Raw genomic sequence first — 11,023 nt, 5'->3', positions numbered from 1 at the left:
GGACACTGCCTCAGCAGGGCTTCATGAGTGGTGCTAGGTCCGCACCCAGGATCCAAACCAGAGAAACTGGGGGTTGCCAAAGCAGAGCTCGCAAACTTGACCACTCGGTCATGGGGCCAGCCCCCTGATGTTTTCTTATGATTAAAGTGGGGTAACATGCTTTTGAAAGAAAGACCACAGAGGTAAAGCATCCTTCTCATCACATCCTATCAAGAGCACATACCATCACATGACATGATTGTTGATGTTACTCTTGATCACCTGGCTTAAGGTAATGTTTGTCAGTTTCTCCACTGTAAAGTTATTCTTGTTTCCTTCTCCTCTCTATACTGTACTCCTTGGAAAGAAATTGATCTGTGCAACCCACTCTTAAGGAATATAGAGTTACAGTACTGTAGGGGAGGAAGAAATTTTTCTCTACCCCTCTAGGTTCTTTTAGCTATTCTAGGAATTAAATTGACATGAAACAGAATAACAAGAAAAAAATCAAACAAAGTTTAATAACATGTCTATGTGCAAGAGACCCAGGAAAACTGAATAACTCACCAAAATGGCTGAAGCCACCACCTTAAATACCATCTTCAGCTAAAGACTAAAGATATTGGGGGTGGGGCTGGGGGTTTGGAACTTCAAAGGGGAAGGTAGCAATTCACATGGAGATGGCAAAGCAAGTGTTTGGTAAACAAAAGTTTGCCATGCTTGCTGAGACAATGGGACATTGACCAAATGTGAGAGGACTTTGATCAAATGGGCCTTGTTAGGTTCCTTCCTGTCTGCCACACCTAGTTTATATTATACTACAGTTACCTATGGTGATAGCTCCTTCCTGAAACAGGCCTTCTATCTTAAATTCATCTAGAGAGTCAGGGAGAAGGTCAAAGTTTCTTCCTGAGTCTTTTGTTCCCAAAAATAATCTGGCAACAGAGACACATTTTAGGGTGGCAAATTCTGTTCCTTTACAGTATATTTCCTTAAGAACGAAATATCTACATAAATTATCAGAATTCTTCTACCTGGAAATTTCTCTATTCTCTCCATTTATTAATTACTCAATCATTTATTCATATAAGTATGGATTTATGAATGCTTATTTTATACTTTGGATTATAATCCAATAATTATTTATGTTTTTGCTCAAATTGTTCTGGCTTTAACTATTGGGAGCTTTTTTATGTGTCTCCATGTCCCTTCAACATACCACCATCAATGTGGCTTTTTAAATTTTTTGAGCAGTTCCTTACTTTCTGGAACTACAAGGTGATCCAGGCTCATCTTGCATGTTTCCTGTCCCAGTCCAAGAATCGGCCATTTCTCCAAGGAGCTCTGGTTCCTTATATTGGAGAATTATACTAGAAACTGAGATCTGGGTGCTAGATGTGCCCGTTGCTACTGTGCTGTTCATGTAAACATTTAAAATCTGAGTTTCCTCTGGAATGTCTGTGCTAACCTATTAAAAACGAAAACCTGTTTAACAATCACTCTTCAGAAGTCTCCCAGTTCTGGGGTTATGAAACAGTATAAGCACTTTATTAACACCGATTCCTAGAATTCCTGAAATAGCATGAAAATCTGGTCTAGTCTCAGGAATGAATGAGGAAAAAAGGGAATTTGAAGTGGTGGTATAGGAAATGTGGGAATTACTGTTTGTCTCAATATTCAACAAGCAGGCTCCCTCAATTATAGGGTAGAAAAGAAAACAAACTTCTTTATTAAAAAGAAGGAGGGAAGAACGCTACTTTTAAAAATGGGGTTTGTTTTCTAGACCATTTCTGGATTGTTTCTTCATTCTAGGGCCAATTTGATACAAATCTGGGAGTAAGTGGAGTATACCATCCGTATCCCGCCACCACCTTCTCCCATCTAGTTTCTCGACATTCATTCTTTTATTCAATAAATATTATTTGAGCACCTACTGATCAAGATCAAAGCTGCCCCAGGGAGAGAAGCCCAGGAAGACCTGGCCTGTGTGCTGATCTACATCATCCTCGGGGAAGTATAGGACATCCTGAACTGATTCAACCTGGTTCATATCCAAAGTTATACGACCACCCGATAACCAGACCCCATCTGCACTGATACCATTTTAAAGACTTTTTAACATGATCTTTCCTTTGTCTTGTAAAGAAATAACTCACATACCCATGCCTTGTAAATTTAGCCCTATCCTCAAACCATTGCAGCCCTTCAGTGCCCATGAATCCTCTCCTCATGCTTGCAGCTCTTCACTGCCCATGGGTCCTGTCGCCATGCTTGCAGCTCTTCACTGCCTATGGTCCTGTCCCCATGCTATTTTCTGAATAAAGGAGCACTACTACCAGACCTTGGGAGTCCAAGAAATCTTTCTTTTGACTCCTTGGCTCACCGAGCCAGCATCACTACAATGAGGACAAATACAAAAAGTTTGGTGCTCTGGTTACCCTTCAAGCACAAGAAGTTATCCCAAAACTTAGTGATACAAAACAACAGCCATTTAATTGTGTTCACTATTCTGTGGATCGGTTATTGAGGAAGAACTCAGCTGATGCAGGTGCTGGGAGTGCTAAGAGCATCGAGGGGCTGGAACCCACCATCTATTGCTGCTTGAGAAAAGCTGTTGGGCACTGGAAGTCACGGAGGGGCGCCTTCTCACTACTATCCTCCATTGCCTCCCATTGAGTCCCAGTGCCTCCCGTTGTCGGATGCTAGATCAGAAGCAAGTTGACAAGGGAGACTCCAGCCCCAGCATCACATACCAGAAGACAGAGGATTGGCTTGGAAATGACAGGAAATAGTACATAATTAGCACAGGAAAATTTATGAGTAGCTGAAGACTTCTTTAAACACCAAAACTTGAATTGCATCCATTTTAAATAAAAGGAAAAATTTTCATGCTCCTTCACTGAAGATTCTAAATTTAATTTTTCTTGGGTCTTGAGATCAGCAGGGGTTTTTTGCTGTTTATAATACACTGTTTCCTGAGGACCTGTTGAACTGTGTAAGATTCCCCGCCCCTCCCTGATGCCACATGTTCTATGTTCTCTGAGATATTACTGATTTGTTCTGCTTTTCTTTCTTCTGTCTGTCAAATAGGTTCAAACAATTTATATCATTGCTGAAAGTAAGGCCTGCCTATTTCTATATTCTAATTTCTATATTTTAAACTGATACTGGTTCAGCTACCAAATATGAATGTTTATTTAAAATAGCGTAAAATAACTATAAATGGGCTTGAAGAAACGCCTCAAGGCTTTGTCTGCAAGTCAAGTGACTAAATTTCAGTGTGGGTGCCATCGTTTAACTGACTTGGAGGCTTAGCTTCCGAGTTCTGGGTGCATAGCCTGTTGAACAACTGACCTCTGACTTGGGATACTGTTACTGTGAAAATGTTTTCAGTATTTCTCTTTTTATTTTCTTTTCCTTTTTTTTCTAGTTAGAAAAATGTTAGGATTCAACTTTGAAGACAACTGCTTTTCTAGTATATAGTTGTGTTATGACTTCAGGTGGGCAGCTGTTTAGAAGAGCTAGAGTGAGCTTCTGTCTTCCTTTTGACCTTGACTCCAGTTGTCTCCAAGCAGCAACTGATGTCAGATGTGACATGAGAAAGCTGTTAGGCAAAAACATCTTGGAAAGCAAGTCTCCATGCCTAAGGGCTGTCCAATAATAGCTTCCACAACTGCTGCCTGATTTTTTCGTTTTTCTTGCTCTTTAGGGCTGCAGTGTGACTAAAAAAATATTTATCCATACTCTCAAAAGCTCATAATGTCAAACTCAAAAAGTGACTAATACATTTTTTATCAAAAAAAATGCCTTGCTTTAGCAGAGTCTATTTCAACACAAAGGAAAATCATTTCTCTTTGATGAATGGCAGTTTGCTGGATCATTATCAGTCAAAACTTTATCTTCCCTCTTAAGGAAGACCATTCCAGTTCAGATTGTTCTAGTAAGTTTGGGGATACCGTTCTTAACAGAAACATGTCTGGACGGCATATTTCTTATCCTATTATATGAACCTTCTTTTGGAATTATTTATAGAGGACATATCTCCCTCCCTATAGATTTTATTGCATGGAGAAGTTGTCTGTATATCTGATTGAAAAGTATTATACGTAAACTTAGAAAGTCTGTGGATGGACTAGAAGAGACCTCTGATCTCTGAGATCACTCACTGAAACATTAGATATTTCTTCTTTCAATACATGACATATGCAGCTGTATATTATGGATTGTACATGCACAAGAGTTGTCCTTATTACAAAGTAAGTGAACCTGAACTAGTACTGTGCAAAATACGTTTCTCCCAGCAATTAGGAATAAACTGTAAGTAATTCACTAAAATATTACCTTAAGCTTCAAACTATACAGAAATTACAAGTGGTGGACAGACATCCATATAGGATGGTTCTGGAATTAACTACCATACTTTCTCATTATGTTCCTGTGGAGATATTAATGATGCAGCTGAGAAGTTCAGGTTTGGACTGTTGAGAATATGAGAGCCCTGTATAAAGGGTGTACAATGAGAAGAAGATGCAGAATAGAGCTCTGGGAGCAAAGGAAAGAAAACTGAAGAAGCATCCAGAGATCTAGAAGGAGAATCATAAGAGAGTGACACAACAAAGCCAAGAGAACACTTCCGAGTGAAAGTGAGCGTTCAATTGAAAGATCAAAGAAGATGAGAACTGAACATCGGTAATTGATATCTCTTTCATCTGAATCTAGACAAATAAAATGTAACAGCTTGATCTAAACTCAGGTGTGTCTAGTTTCCACAACCTGTGATCTTTCCACTCTACCATGTTATTTGCTATTAAAAACAAACAAACCTACAAATAAACTTGAGGTGCTGAAAAGATAGGCCCAATACCTACCTAGAAATGAATGCATTAATTAAATGTATATTGATTCCATGGCTGCTGAGATTTGGCACTGTTGTAGACTCTGGCTGCAGAGTGGCAAATAAAGTGGCTGTGATGTCTGCCCCTCGTGGAGCTTCCAGTCTTGTGAAGTTGCTAGATGCTAATCAAATAGTCATATCTAATAAGTGCTGTGAAGGAAAAATGACATGGGGCTCCGAGAGTGTAGGATCAGCAGGACTCAACTTTGTGTGAATTTCAATAATGGCATCATATTTGAGCCGACATCTCCAGAAGGGTAGAAGTCACTGAGATGGGAGGGGCTGGGGAGGGGGTACGGGTGATAAGAGGCCACTGTAGAGTGCTGACACACTAGGTTTGTCCAGGAGAGGTCAGCATGGGCCAGACTACACGACAAAGCTGTGTTTGAAAGTCTTTAAGCATAAGGAGAAGCCTTGAGAGGATATTAATTTTATATTTAGTTCAAAGACTGTGTTCCTGGCCCATACGTTCCTGAGGCTCTTACCAGTGAACGGCACTGCTTCGAACAGGAGAATCAACATTATGGCTTTTCCTGGTAGCAGAGTGCAACTATTGGTGGGGTTTTTTTCCTTCCTCTTCACTAAGCCAATTTTGGGCTCACTGGATTTACCTTTGTAACATTAGCATCATAATGGCCATGATTTGACACAAATCCTCAAGTTAGTTACTGTGAGAACACTGCTTGAATAATTCTCCCATGTGGACCCAACCACACCAGTGCGGTGTTAGAGGAGGGAGGAAAGTGAAAGACGTGAGAACCGAAGAGACAGCCAGCTTCCTTGGACTTTAAGATGCAGTAAACCCAGCTGTGAGCACCAGAAACAATTAGGATGAGAGTCATGAACCTAAAACCTCTCTTGTAGTCCAGAACTCTCCAAATCTGTTTGCCACCTGGTCTTTGCCTGTAGCACAGTGGTGCAGCTCAGCTGAGTAATTGTCCTAAAACCCACTCAGCGGGGCGGAGGTTGGGAGCTCCTCTGATAGGCACGATTTGGACTGTTGATCCTAGCAATGACTTAGCTCCATTCTCTTTGTTATTACCTGGACCCACCTAGATTCAGTCACTCCCAGGCTCTTATCTGAGAAACTCCCATGTTTGTTCATATGTATATATCTTTTCCTATTTGGAGCAAGTTGCTAGGCAAGACTATACGTCTCATGGTTTCATCTACTGTAAATTCTTCCAATCATTCTCATCAGCTTGGTCCTCTTCCCGATGTTATAATCTTAGACTTCTAGTTGCTTGTGGGGTACACATTTGGATAACCATCTGTTATGGGCTAAATTGTGTCCCTCTCTAAATTCATATGTTCAAGTGCTAACCCCCAGTGCCTTCAGAATGTGACTGTATTTGGAGATAGGGTGTTTAACGTGGAAACTGAGGTAAAATGAAGTCATATGTGTGGGCTGTAATATGATAGGACTAGTGTCCTTACAAAACGAGGAAATTAGGACACAGACACACACAGCGGGAAGACAGTGTGAAGACACAGGGAGAAGATGACCATCTGCAAGCCAAGGAGAGAGGCCTCAGAAGAAACCAATGCTGCCAACACCTTAATCTTGGATTTCTACTCTCCAGAATTGTGAGAAAATAAGTTTCTGTTGTTTTGCCACCTAGTCTGTGGTACTTTGTCATGGCAACACCATTGTTACTTCAGACTCATTTTACAGAACTGAACACATTACCTTCTCCAAAAGTGGTTCTCCTTCCCAGAAATGAAAATCGCAAGCTCATTCTTTTATTCATATATTCAGTATTTACTGAGAATTTATTAGGTGACAGGCATTGGGGGTGTAAAGACGAACTTGTCATAACCCCTGCCCTCACAAGCCTCACATTCCACTGCACCCACGCCAGCTCATTTCTGTCACTGACACTTCCATTATCTCTCCCTCCCTGGCTGCATACTCTGGAGTCATTTTCATTTCTCCATCTTTCAACTTTCATTTCTGGTCAGACATAGATTTCCCATGAAACTTTTGTGGCAATATTTTCTGCATTTACTCTGACAGCTAAGTTATCCCTGGGTTACTGACATTAGTCTCCTAACGGATTTCTCCTTTTCTAGCTCTCTGCCCTCACTCATCTCCTATCCACTCCATATGCCAATTCTCTGAAAATATAACTTTCGTCGTGTTACCCACCCTCCTTGCTCAAGAGCCTCTCTCACAGGGAAGGTGAAGATAAATGTGTGTCAGTCTGGGTCACTTGAGTAGATTTATATTCGATATGTCAACATGGGTGGAGCTTCACCCATAAAGAAGCATCCGAGTGATCTTTCACTGATGAATGCTCTATCTTTCCACAAAGTTCTGACACTGTCTACTTAGTTGACAAAGGAGCACTCAAATTTTGATTTGGGTTAGCACTTCAACTACGAACTGAGCTTCTTCACAGTTCTCTAAAGCTGTGTGTCCGCCTGATCAATCCTGATCCCAGAAATATTTAAATCGACAATAGGGGTATGAGTCCACCTCTTTAAGCTTCACTGACTTGAACTTCTATTATCTCTTAAACTTACTTCTAAATTTATTTTAATTCTAAATTAAATGTCTCCTTTGAGAGGCACTATAGTGTAGCAGATGGAAGCATAGCTCTGGATCTGGGCTTCCTGGGTTCAGATACGGGTACTGACAAGGATTAAGCGGGCTAACTTGTGCAAGTCATAACTTTTCTGGGCCCCAGTTTCTGATTATAATGATACCTGTCTCATAGGATTGTTGTGAGGATTCAATGAGTTAAGAGATACAAGGTACATAGACCAATGCTATTATTCTTCTAAAGAGAATGAGGAATGAATACATAAGCCCTCCTACTTCACCTGAGCTCCAAAATTATGCACTAGTAGCCATAAGTCTCATTTCCTGTCTGAAACATTCCCATTTGTTTCAACTCTCACCCTCCACCAACCTCCCAAATGACATCACACTAAATAAAAGAGGTTTGACACACCTGAACAAACAAATTTAGTGGTGATGTAAGAACGGCCGTGAAGATTACAAAGAAATCTTTAGAGGACTGGTGTGGGATTATGGTTTTGCATCTGAATGGGCAGAACTCCGAAAATAAATCACTGCTAAAAATGAGGGTCAGGCTGGCGCTTGGAACAGATAAGGGAAATCACAAGAATGCAATGCCTCTTGCTTTCAGGAAATACCAGCCCTCTTTCAGATCAACACGAAGGATCCCCAGAGGCCAGGATGAAACAAATGAAACAATCCTCTCTATTAGACAAAATTCCATATTTCTGACCTAAGCTATGTACTCAGGCTATGGTGACTGTCTCAATCTTTCTCTTTCTCTCTCCCTTTCTGTCTTTCTCTTAACTGACCGAGGGCTTTATGTAAAACTAACCTCTACCAGAACTAAAAGGAGACTCTCAACAGACTTATTGTGATGGTCATTGTGTAATGTTTATAAATACTGAAAAACTGTGTTGTACACCTGAAACTAACATAATGTTGTATGTCAATAATCCCACAATAAAAAAAAAGAAGAGAAAATCACTCTTCTGTCTTATCCCACAGGCTTTTTTTCAGTTGTTTTTTTTTTTTTCTCATTCATTCATTCCATGGTAACTTTCTACCTTTGGTGTCTATTTTCTTATCTATAAAATGAAAAATTCAGATTCAATGATCTCTAAAATGCTCTCCATGTATTGTTATCTGTGTTATTATGTGCTTGACACGATGTTAGGAGTTATGAAGAATATTAACAGTCCTCCCTTCTAGAAATATTCAGTCTACGTTGGGAAGACAATAAATACAATTAAAACAAGAAGCTGTATGTTTTTTTAACCAAGCAACGTATTTTGCCACTAATGGTAAATAACATGAAAGAAAATATAAATGGTAGAGAGGAGAGAATCACAAAGGCATTGGAGGTTGCAGAAGAATTTACTGGAACTGAACTTTAGAAACCAAAGTGAGGGAGAAGCAGAGGTTAAGGGACAGCCTAGAGGACACACTGGTTGAGGCATCCTGGAGAGCGCGGCATGCCTCATCCCAAGCAGGGGTGGACTTCCCAGCTGGTGTTCAGGTTTCGGATTGAAGTGCAGTGGAAGAAGCTCGAAGAGGAAGATTAAGATCACATTATGAAGCATTTTGCATGCCAGGCTGGGAGTCTGTGCTCTACTCTTAGGTAAATCCCTCTCAAAAGTTTCCACAGAAGTGTCCCCAAGGCTGGGGAGGAGATTTGAATGTTCCCAATCTAGTTTGAGTATAAAGGGAAAAGTTTTGAAGTTTTATCATATATGAATAATTTTTTAAATAAAATAAAATGATGCATATCAACATTGCATTCTACTCTATAATGTCTATTTTCATTTGATTATAACAAATATGACTTTCTTTTACCAAAATTTCTAGAAAATCCAAGCTGTAGGGGGATGTTTTATCTTAGAGCTCTAAGTACCCTGTACCCACAGCCAGACAACCCTTGAAGGAAGACGAATCCTGCTAAAAAGCACCAGCCTTAGGCTACAGAAAACTACTGCAAATATTTTGAAGAGAAGAGAGTCACACGCTGTTTCAGGGTGTGGCATCGTTTAAAAAGAAGCGAGAGCAGCCGGCAAACGCAAACTCTGTTCCCAGAGACCCTTCCTGTTCCTGAAGTCTTCCTCACCCCTGGAGGACCTTACAGGACAGAGAAGCGGAGACGATGGTGATCGCTGCTGACCACACAGTCTTCACTCTTCGAAGCACTTGCACATACAGTGCTTCATTTTCGTGTCAGCATATTCTTCCAAGAATGGCTCAGAGGCCCATAGCAGGCTAAAACAGGTTGGCCACTGGGAAAATATATGCATTATGCTCCTTATTTGAGGACACTATTTCTTTTGTCAAAAAGTCAAAAGTTTATTTGAGAAAGTTCCTACTTTGGGAAATATTAATTTTCCAAGTACAAATCTTCGCTCACAATAAGGAGGCCTTTCTTGCTTGGTGGGGTAACACTACCGGCCATGAATTTATTTGTATGAACAAGGCTAAGAACTCTGCAGTTGAGACTCTGTGCATGCAGGCTGGCTGGTGCTGTTCCTATGAGCTGGGCAGGCATGCTTTCTTGGAAGGACAGCTGTTCCTGAAGCCGTTGTGGGAAATTTGCTATCAAAACAGGGGGTGTATGTAGCCCCCGACCCCCTTGGTTTTGACTGACAACCTTTATTTATATACGCCTTGATGTCTAGCGTTTCCTATCTTTTCATGATGCATAAGTAGTTATATAATGGAATATCGGAATATGCATATTTCTTCCTATTGCTATTTCTTCTTCATCCATCTAATGATCCCCAAACCAGAAAATTTTATGGGCTGAAACTCTGGGTGTGTGTGTGTGTGTGTGTGTGTGTATGGAGGGGGAGGGGAGTAGTTAGTCCCATTTGAGATCCATGAAATCTGAGCTGAAATTTATCTTATACGTAGATATTAGAAAAGTTGTGATTTAAATAGGTACTCTGAGAAGCTTCTCTGACTTCAATTTTCTCCCTCTGCCTACATGCCCAGAATCTGTCCAATTAAGGTGTTCAAAAGTCCCTTTCTAAAGCATAAATACCTTTTGGAGGTGAAGGATTTAAGGAGGTGGTGATGGGGTTAAAGCCCAAGTTAATATTAGCTCCACTTGGAAATCTTAGAATAAAAGGTCAGCCTGCTCAAACTTCCGCCTAAGAACAATATGTATTGTAATTGCTCTAGCTTCAGTGCAAACAGCGTGAAGACCTAGGAATTCACTTCATGAAGCAATCCCTTCCATAATTACATCATAATAGTGGTATCTGTTTTAACAATTATTGGGATATACAACTTTCAGCACACTTTTGTGTCTATATTATCTCATTTATTTACTATAGTTATTTTGAGACATACTTCTGAGTGTTGAACCATAATCTGCCTCCATGCAACTTCTATCCTTTGATCTCATCTGCCCAGAGCAGCACATAAAATGTGGCTCCCATGAAAATTCTTCATGTTAAAGATAACTCTCAAGCCCCCTTAAGCCGGTCTGGAGGACGAAGAGGAAGCATCTAGGGGAAAGGGTTGCTGACCTATTGACAAGCCATAAGCACTTAGAGGAAAAAATGAAAAACTCTGTATATATAAGGTTGCTTCTTGAAATTGAAATAGAAAAAAAGTCATAATAACTTAAATGA

This window comes from Equus quagga, chromosome 22 (assembly GCF_021613505.1).
Source record: "Equus quagga isolate Etosha38 chromosome 22, UCLA_HA_Equagga_1.0, whole genome shotgun sequence".
NCBI classification, from domain to species: domain Eukaryota; kingdom Metazoa; phylum Chordata; class Mammalia; order Perissodactyla; family Equidae; genus Equus; species Equus quagga.
Note: the sequence above shows the minus strand (reverse complement) of the source record.